The 12,685-nt window shown below is 40.5% G+C and overlaps 1 protein-coding gene across 2 annotated transcripts in view; it reads left to right on the forward strand.

The window, feature by feature from the left end:
* LOC117295833 (microtubule-associated protein futsch-like) overlaps positions 1-12,685 on the forward strand; it is a 36,490-nt gene that overhangs the window by 10,558 nt on the left and 13,247 nt on the right. The window contains exon 1 of one of the 2 annotated variants that reach the window (XM_033778604.1): positions 2,797-3,194. The exons of the other annotated variant lie outside the window; for it this stretch is intronic. The gene's annotated coding sequence lies outside the window, so the exon portion shown is untranslated. Of the gene's footprint in view, positions 1-2,796; positions 3,195-12,685 lie in introns of those variants that run through there. 2 annotated transcript variants of the gene reach the window in all.

The following is a 12,685-nucleotide window of genomic DNA, read 5'->3' on the forward strand; positions in this document are numbered from 1 at the left end:
ACTGTGTGTAAGCCTAACTGTACATTGTAATGCAAAACTTCATACCCGTATTATAGTGAATAGTTTCAAGTGTTGGCTTCATGTACATGTAGCTTTGATGTTTAAGTGCGTGTACACATAGTTATTTAATACGTGTGTACAAGTTTAAAAACCAAATTAGCCAAAGTGAATCACTGAAAATGAAATGTTTTTATAAGCTCCTAACAGGCATCAAATGTTGTTAGCCCTGGTTCTCTTTGCTTGAACCTGGAGAGCATCGAGGGGAAGCTAGTATCAGGTGCCTCCCATGAGACTGACATCCATAGGATAAATTTATTCCTTCATCAGTTAATAGTCCCCGGTCATGTTTCACCAGCTGTTTGTACAACCCATTTAAAGGTTTCACAGGTCTGCAAATTATGTGACGGAGGTTAGGATTCTAGGAATGAGAGACGTGTACACAAATCCTATGATGATAAAATGTACACTGATTGTAGGGCTTGAGTCTCTTGGTGCGGTATTTTTGACCAACTCCTTTATGTCCGGTTTGTACTTCCTGCGAATGCGAATGCGAATTTTTATGTCTCGGGGCTGTTTTCGCAAAACGTTTTGCAGAATTTGAACACAGTAAAACTGTTGTGAATGATTTGGTGCAAATTTTGTGACGTAAACCAAGCCTCAAACAATGTGGACCCTGCATCATCTCTCTGGTAACCTCTTTTTGTTAGACATTCAGTCTCCTTTTTGTTTATCAGGTACTTTCCTCTTGCCTGTCTGATCATCATCGGTTGTGGTCTCCCCATTACAGTGTAGTCATAGTGAAATCAATGTTTCTTTCGTTTTATTGATTTTAAGCCAAAAATCCTGTTTCTATTTGTGTCAGGTATTGTGTTGGAGGAGACTACTATGCAAATTTGCTTCTTCCAGGAGACAAGGTTTTCCACCACTAGCAATAGTGTCTGGCTCTTTCATCACTAATCTACCCTGTACCATACATGTCCCTTTTACACTCTACGCTCATTAATTATCTTGTAGTTGTGTACAATGATGAATTAATTATTGATTTCTAATAAATATTACACGGAAAAGCCCCCCTTCCCCCCTGAATTGTCTCTCATCTGTAAAGCCCAAGAAAATTCTAGTAAATGTTCTGAACTGTTTGACACCATTGTGTGTACAGTACAAGTACCCGGACCTGATACTTCACGGAGGCAACAAAGGCGATCGCCTCCGTTCCCCCTGGTCATTGCCTATGTGCCCGTGAAATGCTCAACAGTAGAAATTTACAATTTCCTTAAAAGGGTGCCCTTTACCAAGGAGAAAATGCCTTGGTGCCCTTGCCCTTTCAACAACGAAGCATACATGTACAATGTATAGGCCTGAGTAGGCCTACTATGGTTTAACATCCCAATGATGCATTACACTTAAGCAGTACTTCCTGTGTAAATATTAGTGGTTTCTCCTTGACACAGTATACTGTTTCTTAATGTCTTCCCCAAGACACCTCAATGAGGATTTGATTAACGATGTCCGGTCGGATTATTTATCAGGAAGAAAATTCCATAAATATTAAGACAGTCCGCTGTGCTCGGATGCCTCCGCCTTGACGATGTAGCACCTCTATCGTGACTTGAATATCCACTTTGTGTTTGATGATCAGATGCTTGAGTTTGATGGTTGTTTTATTTACATGTACAATGTAGTTAACCTAAACTCTATCAACATTTGCCTACTGTGACTTCAATGCTCATACCTGTAGGTCTTCAATCCTCAAATATGTTTTTAATCCTTCAACATCCTTAGTCCTCCATTATCCTCACTCTTCCAATATCTTTAGTTCTCCATTTTCCTGAATCCTTCAAAAATCATGTGTACAATGTACAATGATGTGCCTATACTGTGCACAAGTAATTTTTATACGTTGCCTGTTTTCCAACAAGGCTTTTTCTCAATTCAGTTCTATTGTAAAACTGAGGCAAAAACCGACTGTGAACCCATCGTTCATAATGTGCAGGAATGATTTCATCCGGCAGTTGTGAATCTAGAGTACATATATAATCACTGTTTGCAAGTATCAGCCATGTGTGTGTAGAGCCTCGAATTTTTATTTCATTTGTATTGTGTTAAAATGCCATGTTTGAATGAATGTCATTGCCGTGACAATAGTACAGTAGATATAATGCTTTTCACTGCTGTCCCCAATTTGAGGCTTCACGTACGCAAAAGTTGGGACCGGGAAAAGGGCATTGAGTAGCGAATGGTGAGCCTATTTCTTGATAGCAAAGTCCCGATACATTTTGCGTAGCTTTTTTTTGCTGGTTCTTCACTACATGTACTTTATAATGAACAAGGGAAAATCTTTCACTGATCATGTACATTTGATTGTCTTACTTACAATGAATACATGGGCCGCAGACTTTTTGTGATGATGACTTGCAGTTCATCTGTACATGTAGGCCTGTTTACACAATCATACAAATTGTATTATTGTACAACACACCAGATTAATAGCAGTTGGTTTGTATGCTTATTCTACGTATTAAGTTAAACATGCAACATCCATCACTCCTTATCCCGTCTCAATCAAGGAGGGAGGACACCAAACTACGTCATCCCTTAATAGTAGCGATGATTCGTACGGTGATGAAACAAGACATCTCCTTGTATTATGCAGAGGTTGTTTCCCATCCCCCCTCCTCCTCCTCTCATCGAAGCGATAGACTAGAGGAATGTGTCATTCGTATGCCTCACCGGTTGCTTAACTTACAAATTTCTCAGGCTGATGTTGTCAAGGTTATAGCGGACGCACGGTCCATACACTCATGATGCATTGTGGAATCATCTACTTAGACCTCTTTTTAACTCACCCTTTACCATGGTAATGGACTGAGCCATAACAACTGCAAACAGATCCCTTAAGAGGTTATACATTGAGGCAATCGGTTTTTCGTTCAGCTACATGCACGTGTGCTGTATCTTGACACTGGCGGATGAAAAATAATGCATAATGACGACCACGGGTTGTTCTGCCACATGTGTGATGTCGGGTGTATAGCCTGAATGGTTATGGCTTTATGTACAAGAATGCAACTTAGTTAGTCACTGAAGTCGGATGTTGCCTTTTCATGGAGGGATAATACAAATTTGTTTGTAAGAGAGGAGGGAGATGTCTTCCCCGTGTGGTTTAGCCTCAAAGGGAGCGGAAATAATGCACGGTAAGACCATGGATTAAACCAGATGAGACAGACCTAATGTATGTACTATGTGTGTGTATCTATTTGTAAGGAGATCAGATCTTGTGTTTACCTTATTTGGTTCAGACGTGATGTTTAGATTTTTTGAAAGGGCAAGGGCATCAAGGCGATTTCTTCTTGGTAAAGGACACTCTACAATGTATGAGGAAATTGTAAGGATATGCCAAATCTTCTTATGTTTTCTTATTGGCTTCGGGCCTGAGTGATGTTTCCTTTTTTCTGAAAGGGCAAGTGCACCAAGGCGGTTTCTTGTTGATTCTTAGTAAAGACACCTCTTAGGGGAAATTATAAATTTCCATTGGAACATTTCAAGGGGCACCAGGGTTATGACCAGGGGGCAGCGGAGGCAACTGTCTGTTGCCTCTGTGAAGTGTCCGGCCCTATGGCTTCAAAGTTTGTTGACAGACGGTCTCCGTGCCCCTTTGTCATTGCCATGTGCCCCTTGAAACTTCTCTCGTAATTCATGAACTTTAAGTGTACAATACTATTTAACTATATGTAGGAAAAACTGTCTTGATCGTACAATATTGAGTATACATTGTACCATTCCAGGTGTGTATGCTTCGTTTTTGAAAAGGCAAAGGCACAAAGGCATTTTCTTCGTGGTAAAGGGCACCCTATGAGGAAATTGTAAATTTACTGGAGAATTTCAATGGCACAAAGGTATTGACCAGGGGGCACAGAGGCAATTGCCTTCATTGCCTCTGTGAATTATCAGGCCTGCAAAAAAATCACTAAGGAAAAACAAGAGAAAAGTAGGAGGCCTGCACATTGTACACACGTTCATGTTGTTGAAATCATTAACATTAATGCGGTCTCTGTCATGTCTTATAAAATCTCATTATGTATGGTACATTTCCACACAACATACCTGTAGTCTGTATCGCTTCAGTCTGACACCCTCTGGCCTTCACCGTGTGGATCAAGGCTTAGGAATGAAGAGGAGAGGAGAAGACCCTTTGGGCTAGAAATGAAAGACTGTGGTCTTTTTTAACACACTGTAGTGTAAGATGATTTGATGACACTGAGGCTGCCATGCTTGGACTGGCTAGGGCCAATGGACATGGACTGGGCTTTTCATTTGCAATTCCAAATACATGTACTTATGGTTTTAAAGCAGAGATGCCAACTCTTCCTGATCCCACTGCAAAAAAGCTCCCTGAAAATAATACATTATTTCCATGTTCTGATTAACAAACTTGTTAAATGTACTATGTTGAATGTAATTCTTGATACTCACCGATTGTGGTACAAAATCTCCATTGCAAGATGCAAATGTGGGTACAGTTTAAAGGGAGGGTATTTCTTTGGTAATTAACTCCAAAAATAAATGGCGTAAAAATATATTTGGTAGGAACCTATTGATAATGACTGTATTGTAGCTTTTTGAGAAACAATTTCATTTAAAGGAATAGTGGTTTAGAGAGATAGGGATTCAAATAATTTCACTCTGAAAAATGTTACTGCATTTCCACAGAGGATTTCTTCAGACATGTCAGAAAAGGGAACAATAGATGGTAATAGAAAAACAATTGAAGTACCTCGGTACTGCCATTATGTACAGGGTGTTGTTTGTGCACGGGTACAATGCTCATGTTCTTGAAATATGACACTCATGTCGATATTAACAATTAAGGTACTTCTCAGAAATAGTGAAATGGCAATAATTGTGAAGACAACTGTAACAGTATCCACGATAGACATCACTGTGAAGGAGAATGTTTGAAATCATTCTTTACGCTGAGAAATATTTACAACATGTACCGTGGTCTAAATACGGTGTAGTTTTTTTGCACTTCTCAATCCATTTGATGAACAAATAACCCAATTTTGAGTTTTGACAAGAAGTAGCTGGTTTTGACACCCAGCATCACATGTCCTGTGAGAATTTTTCTAAATTTTTACTGTATTTGAGAACTCCATAAAGATGGTAGACAGAGTGTGTGAAATAAAGCTCTGTCTTAAAGGCAGTGGACACTATTGGCAATTACTCAAAATAATTATTAGCATAAAACCTTACTTGGTAACGAGTAATGGGGAGAAGTTGATTATAAAACATTGTGAGAAACGTCTCCCTCTGAAGAGACTTAGTTTTCGAGAAAGAAGTAATTTTCCATGAATTTGATTTCGAGACCTCAAGTTTGGAATTTGAGGTCTCGAAATCAAGCATCTGAAAGCACACAACTTCGTGTGACCAGGGTGTTTTTTCTTTCAATATTATCTCGCAAGTTCGACGACCGAGTGAGCTCAAATTTTCACAGGTTGGTTATTTTATGTATGTTGAGATACACCAAGTGAGAAGACTGGTCTTTGACAATTACCAATAGTGTCCGCTGTCTTTAAAGGCACTGGACACTATTGATAATTACTAAAAAATAATTGTTTGAATAAAAACTTACTTTGTATTGAGCAATGGAGAGCTGTTTATTAGTAGATAACACCTTTGAAGTCACATAGTTTTTGAGAAAGAAGTAATTTCTTGCACTCAAATATCAAAAGACTTTGAAGCTTTTTATTATGCATACTGAACACTCTCACAAAGTTTTGCAACAAGGGTGTTTTTTCTTTCAATATTCGCTTGCAACTTTGATGATCAATTGAGTCAAAATTTCCACAGTTATTTTGTGTTGGGACACCATGTGAGAATACTTGTCTTAATGACATCCCAAAGGTGTCCAGCTTACAACAGTTGTTACATTTTGTGCTTAGTTTTCTGATTGCATTTTTGTTGTGTTTACAGAAAAAGCATCTCCTAGTCTGCCTTAAGTATCAGTTACCAATAATTGGTTCCCTTGTCAACAGGATGCGTTCTCGTCATGGAAATAATTGTAAATGCCACCGGTTCCCTGGTGAACTGGTTCTGTGGATACAGCGAGACTTTGAGGGCATTTGAGATGCGCGGTTGTTGTCATGGAAATTCAAGTGACTGTAAAACATGACAGCGTTTACTGGTGTAGTGAACTGTGTGTGCACTGTACACTTATACTGTATTGTAAGTACAATGTACGTACTACATGTACGTACATGTACATAAAGTGTACACCTGGCTTGAAGTCCGGAAAATATGCAGGATCGCCAGTGGTCAGACATGGTGGGAAGCGGTCTTTCTAAGATGATACCAGTAGGTGGAAAAGGGTTTGTAAAGGTGGCTTCCTTGTCATTGAACACGTTTTTATGTGTGTAATAAAGTAAAGACAATAATAACAACTAGTTCTCATTTAGTGCCTTTTCACAATAACGCCTCAGTTCAATTTACATTAGTGCCCTGGTCATTGGACCAATAACATTACAGTGCTAACACACATCGGTGTATGGGTGAAAAACAAAATTAATATTCTTTATCCCCGATGCAAATTTAACATCTCTTATATCGTTGCGGTACCCGCTGCCAAAACATCTATGATTCGAACTGCCTCTAGTTACCGGGCATCCTCGGTAGTCTAGTTGGTAAGACACTGCTCTAGAATTGCAAGGGTCGTGGGTTCGAATCCCACCGGAGTAAATTAAAATGCCTGTGATACTTTTTCACAGGACTCGGGAAAGTACTGAGTATACAGTGCTACAGTAACACACGGCGGTGTATGGGTAAAAAAAACAAAATTAATAACATTCCTTTCATCTTTCTCAGCTCCCTAGGGAGTATACAGCCCGAGCTCCCTAGGGAGTATACAGCCCGAGCTCCCTAGGGAGTATACAGCCCGAGCTCCCTAGGGAGTATACAGCCCGAGCTTCCATGGCGCTCCAGTGGCTATTTCATACACATTAACAACCTCTACCCTTGCAGTACCCCAATTTATGTATGCCCCTGGGTGAAAAAAAGTGTTTATAACACTAAAGGATCTCGCTCTGAAAGAGAACTTGTAAATGTCATGTCCGGGATTCGAACCCACATTTTGATGACTTCACGACCACCAGCACTTGTATTCGATGTTCTTTCGGCCATGACACCCTACAACACTTCTCAGCACTCAAGTACTGAACAATTATGCACAATGTAGCCATGTACATGTAGTTTGTCTAATTTCCTTGTTATTGTCAACTCTAAGATTCTTCAATTTCCTCTGAGGGAGTGGATTTACATGTAAGAAAAAGGGCTAGGGGACAGGAACCAATACAAAAAAGCAAGTGAAAATCACCAGTACAGCATGCTTGATTCTGCTCAAAACTCAGTACAATTGGGAATATTTTGTGTGTTTGAATTAATGTACATTACATGTAGGATGTGTGTGCCCTTTTGACTTCAATGTCTTTATGGTACTGAGGTCGGTGAAATAGAAACTGCAATGTTGCACTCCTACATGTAGCCATTTCCTATCCTGTTCGTAAGTCAATACGTCACATGTGTACATCTGCTGCGTGTGTGTAAGGTTTCTGCTACACGTACTCAGGAACAAAATCTTGGCATTTATTTACCACGCATCGCCTGTTAATAAAAACAACAATAACTACATGTAGTTCTTCTAAATCGCATTTTACAATATCGAACAAATGTCTCAATGCACTTTGTAAGTGCCCTGGTCATTAAGCTGATGATATTCCTTCAATTTTTCTCAGCTCCCTGGGGGAATAGAAGATTTATACAGCCTGGATTTTTAAAAACACAATCATGATAATATCAACCTCTTCCCTCGCAGGTACCCATTGGTACCCCTGGGTGAAAAGAAGCATGTGTAGTTAAGTATCTTGCTCAACTTCTAACACAAGTGCCACGACCGAGATTCGAACCCACACTCCAATTACTTAACCACCAGAATTTGAATTTGGCTTTAAACCCGTTGGCCATGACACCCTGTTCATTGTTCAAATCAAAACATTGACATTTTGAAAAGGCTTGCAGAAGATAATGTTTTCTTCCATAAACATGATAAATCACCAAAAAATATTCTGAGGGCGTTTCCTATAGCACTTTGCCATGAAATATTGCATGTGGACGTTGTGTGCACTAACACTACTGGTTGGCAAAATGTGGGAACTTGGTGCCTTTTTGTTTAGGTGTGATGCGTACGCATTTGTGCATCTGCCTGGTGCACAACTACGTTTAAAGCGTCGGCGGCCGTGTGATAAAGGCCTGAGCCGAAGGCGAGGGCCTTTATTGCACAGCAACGACCCTGCAAGGTTTTAAACGGACGTAGAAGAACGAGTCACTACTCTTTCATTCATAAATTTTGTTAAAAAGCGTAAACAAATACAGTTAAAGACTTTTTAACAATTGAAAATTCGAGGTGGTGATTTTTTTTCCCAAAACTTTGTGAAGAATCTGTTCGAGGCGTGTGGGTTGTGTACGCGCGCGCTTAGATTACGCGCCGATAGCTATGATTTGCGCATTCCGCGTGATAATCTTGCGCGGCTGACATGCGGAAGCCAGCTCAGTGTGCATAAACAAAAGGTTTATGCACACCCACGTGACGCCATCTCCACCAATATGAGTAGAGAAACTGTCTGGGGCATTTATTAATACATATTTAAAGTACAATGAGTACCTTTTGCCTGACATAATGAGGAAAAATTTTTTCTCGTACAGAAGAACATGTACGCACTTAATATAAAAAATGATTAAAATTAACCGACTGACGCAGAAAGATCTTGGTCAACAAAGACCGGAATGAAAAATGAGATGGCGCCTCTTTACTTCGCTAAAAAAAAGAAGAGTTTCAGATGATGCTGCGAGAATAAAGTTGCCCGAGTGAAAATACAGTGTATGCACTAGCTTTTAAGTACATCGAGAACGATGTTTACTTCCAATGGTCTGACTGTGCCATTATGATGGTGCAACATTGCCCGGGGTTCAATGGTAAACCATTTGGGAATATCCAAAGTTAATTTGAAGACGGACAGGACGTGTCACGTCAAAGACATCAGAATTTATTGCCTGATGCCGTGCTGTACTTAGTGGTAGGGCTGTAATGGGATACCATCTCTTAAACGGGTATGTAGTTTGGAACTTGCATAGCGAAGTGGGCATTTTGTACATGATGCGTACAAGTGAACACTCAATTTATTTGAAGCCATGAATGTGCTCGTTTTGGGTACTCCAGAGGGTTCACTTGTGAGTTTTTCATTAGTGGGGTATATTCTGGACCAACATTTTGGAAGTTTGGCGGAAGAATGCTGAATTGAAACAAGGTCTGGGGAATAATTTCTACTTGGTGTTTATCTTGGTTTGAAATGCCCTAATGTGCATTCTGGAGCATTATGGTTTTATCTTGATGATTAAGTCTCAATTTTCTGCCAGAGCCCAAGCCAGAGCCTAAGCCAGAGCCCAAGCCAGATCCCAAGCCAGAGCCCAAGCCAGATCCCAAGCCAGAGCCCAAGCCAGATCCCAAGCCAGAGCCCAAGCCAAATGTGATGTTTTGAAATGGGCCATAAGTAGCTACGTGTAGTAGACCAGCCGTCGATTTCACAAAACTCTTCCTAACTTAAGATATCTTAGGACCAAGGATGAGTCCCAACCCTGCACTGTAGCATGCAGACCTTAAGATTATACCCAAATTAAGACGAGTTACTCATCCTTACTCGAGATAAGACGAGTCCTAACTCTTTGTGAAATCGACCCCTGGTCACCTGGGAATGTACGTACCGTACTAAAAACACAGTCACTCTAACGCCATAAATGTACGTAAGACCTCAAACGCTACAGACCCTGTACAGTCCTGACAGTGTGTTCATAAAAACTATACCTGCTCTTAATCAACTGTCAGATGGGGGATGGCAACACAAAAAACCATAACTGAAAGTCTCTGCAATATATACATGATATAATGGAATGTATGAAATAACAAAAAACACGCTATGTACTGTAGTGCAACACTCCACACAATACATTTATAATGCAGACTGTTTTTCAAGGCCGATTTGGTGTAGTCTGTGAGAGTTAGTATTTATTAAAAGCTGTTTCTAAGTGAAGGGGACATTCTCTGAAGATGCAGTTGCGTTACCAGGGGAATGAACAGAGTTGTAATCTGGTACACCTGTACATACATGTACGTACTTGTACGGTAGGTGTCTTTCTGGAAATGTAGACATGTGTGTACATCATACATTGCTGTATGGCAAATAGACACGGCTGTTCCTAATGGATTCAGGTACAATGTTGATACACACGTAAAAATGTACATACATGTACCATGCATAAATGTGGATCATTGTGGCATGCAATAGCCTAGCGGTTAAGAGCAACGGACTCGAGTGGTTGACACGAATGACAGTAGGAGGGTTGACTATGTTTTGTGTAGATGAATTCACACGTGATAATAAAAAAAAGGTGATATTCAACAGTCAAACAGTAGGAGGGTTAAGCACTCTGACTAATGATCTAGCTGCATGTCGGGACCCTTATGTAAGCCTAAGGATGCATTCACACACTGCCTCCTCAAAACCCTGACAAGTTACATTTTTGATATTGTCTGCACGCTTTGAGTCAATCTGATCAAGTCTCCTCTTAATCCCCCCCTCTTTCCCACTGGATGTTGGCAGACAAATCCAATCATCTCTTGTCCATAGACACTACATGGATTCCTCGGCGTGAGGCACTTAGTGCGCCCATGCGAATAGACTCTGACTATCTCCTGGCAATCCGGTTAACCTCTACGACAAGACAAGAAGGCTCACGGATTAGTGCGCAAAAAAGATCTTTTCTTTTTTCCCTGTGTCTGAGTGACATGCTGTCGATAAAGTGAATGTACTTGAGTACGAGAGTACATTATGTTGTCTGCTAGGTCGTGGTGTGTAATGTACAACATGTACAACATGTAGTTCAGTACATCAATGTTCTTAGCAGACACCTGCTTGTTTCCAATATTCGGAGAGCCTACCGATAGACCTTGACCGTAGAATTGTTATTAATATTCTGTCTTCATATTAAAAAGTCTACTTTTGTGAACAAATCTTGCTGTTTGCATTCAAGTGCCCGTTACCAAGGTTACACTGCCTTGCCCTCTTCAAATAGGAAAGCTTGTACAAATGTGTATCAGGCCTGGCACAGTTCATGCAACAGGTTTCCATAGTAACTGTGAAGCAATAAATGTGTAACTGGAGCACTTCAGGTGAGATCTTGACCCCTGCTCACCCATCACTCCCTCCTCCATCTCTCCCTCTCCTCCTCCTCCTCTCACTCAGTTTGTTCACTTTACTCCATGACCAGCACTGATGCTGTGTTCATGTACATCTATGATGCACTGTGGTGGTTGTATGTAGTTATAGACACTTCCTGCCTCACAATCAATGGTGATTGAATTGTACGAATTGCAGTCATGCACGAGCACGACGACGGATAGAGGCAAGACAAACTAGCATCTATACCTCTCCTTGTGTTTGCTTAATCACACTGTGTGGACAGTGTGGACAACAAACAGGAAATACCCTGTCGTTTTAATAGAATAACGCTATCTACATAATGTACAAACTACAAGCTGACAAACCCCAGCAAGTGGGATGACACAAACTACAGGCACATTCCGTCCATAGCCTACTTTAAACCGGCTGCAAAATGTCGCTGTGAGTGAATTTTATATGAGCGCTGCACGTGAATGGGTTTGATAATTAAAGTTTGACAGATTCCATTGATCCATCATGCACTCTGCATCTCATGTTCATTTCCTTTGCTTGGTTACAGTAGTTGAACTTCACCAAGCATAAATTAATCATTCTGGTAATACACTGGTAGTGCGCTGAGTGATACCGAAATGGTAACATACACTGTACACGAGTATCTGCAAACAGTTTCAAATGAAAGAACCTATGAAATACAGACTGTGTAGAGTGGCCAGATATTGTTTATTTGACTGTATCGGGCAGTCCTGCCTGAGCGTGGACAATTCGGAAAGCAGTAAACATTGTGTATTTTTACTATTCAAATATTGCGTTCAAACTGCCTGCTCCATACTTCATACGTAGTGAGTGTTCTCGCGAAGAGTTTGTTGAGATCATAAGTAATCATTGATGCATGCAATACCCGAGGTAAGTGTGCAGAATTGGCCTTGCGTGCTCCACGCAAGGATATAAGGAGAGCGTGCAGATTATAAACATTCACTGATGCAAAACTATTACCCAACGTAAGTGTGCCAAATTGTCTCTGAGCACTCCACATGTCCCATAAGGAGAGTACATAAAAGCCATTGTGTTGGCCTCGAGTACATTCCACATTCTCCACGCAACTGTAGGCATGACTCCCAATTACTACGTACACGTATAATGAAATCAAAACCCATATCTCTACACAAGGAGTCTTAAATGTAGCTTCTTTCATTTCAAACTGAAGTCTACCCTTGCCCCTTGATCATCACTGAACTTTTCAGCTTTTTTCCCGAGTCACAGTTAAACTGTTGGAAACGTCGAGACCAAACTGTCTCTTCTCAGAGCCAACACTCCCACAAAAGAGATTACACATGGTTGATGGTTGTACCCACAAGTTTACTATTTATTTATAGTTTCATCCTATCATAGAACTTAATTGC

This window comes from Asterias rubens, chromosome 10 (assembly GCF_902459465.1).
Source record: "Asterias rubens chromosome 10, eAstRub1.3, whole genome shotgun sequence".
NCBI lineage: Eukaryota > Metazoa > Echinodermata > Asteroidea > Forcipulatida > Asteriidae > Asterias > Asterias rubens.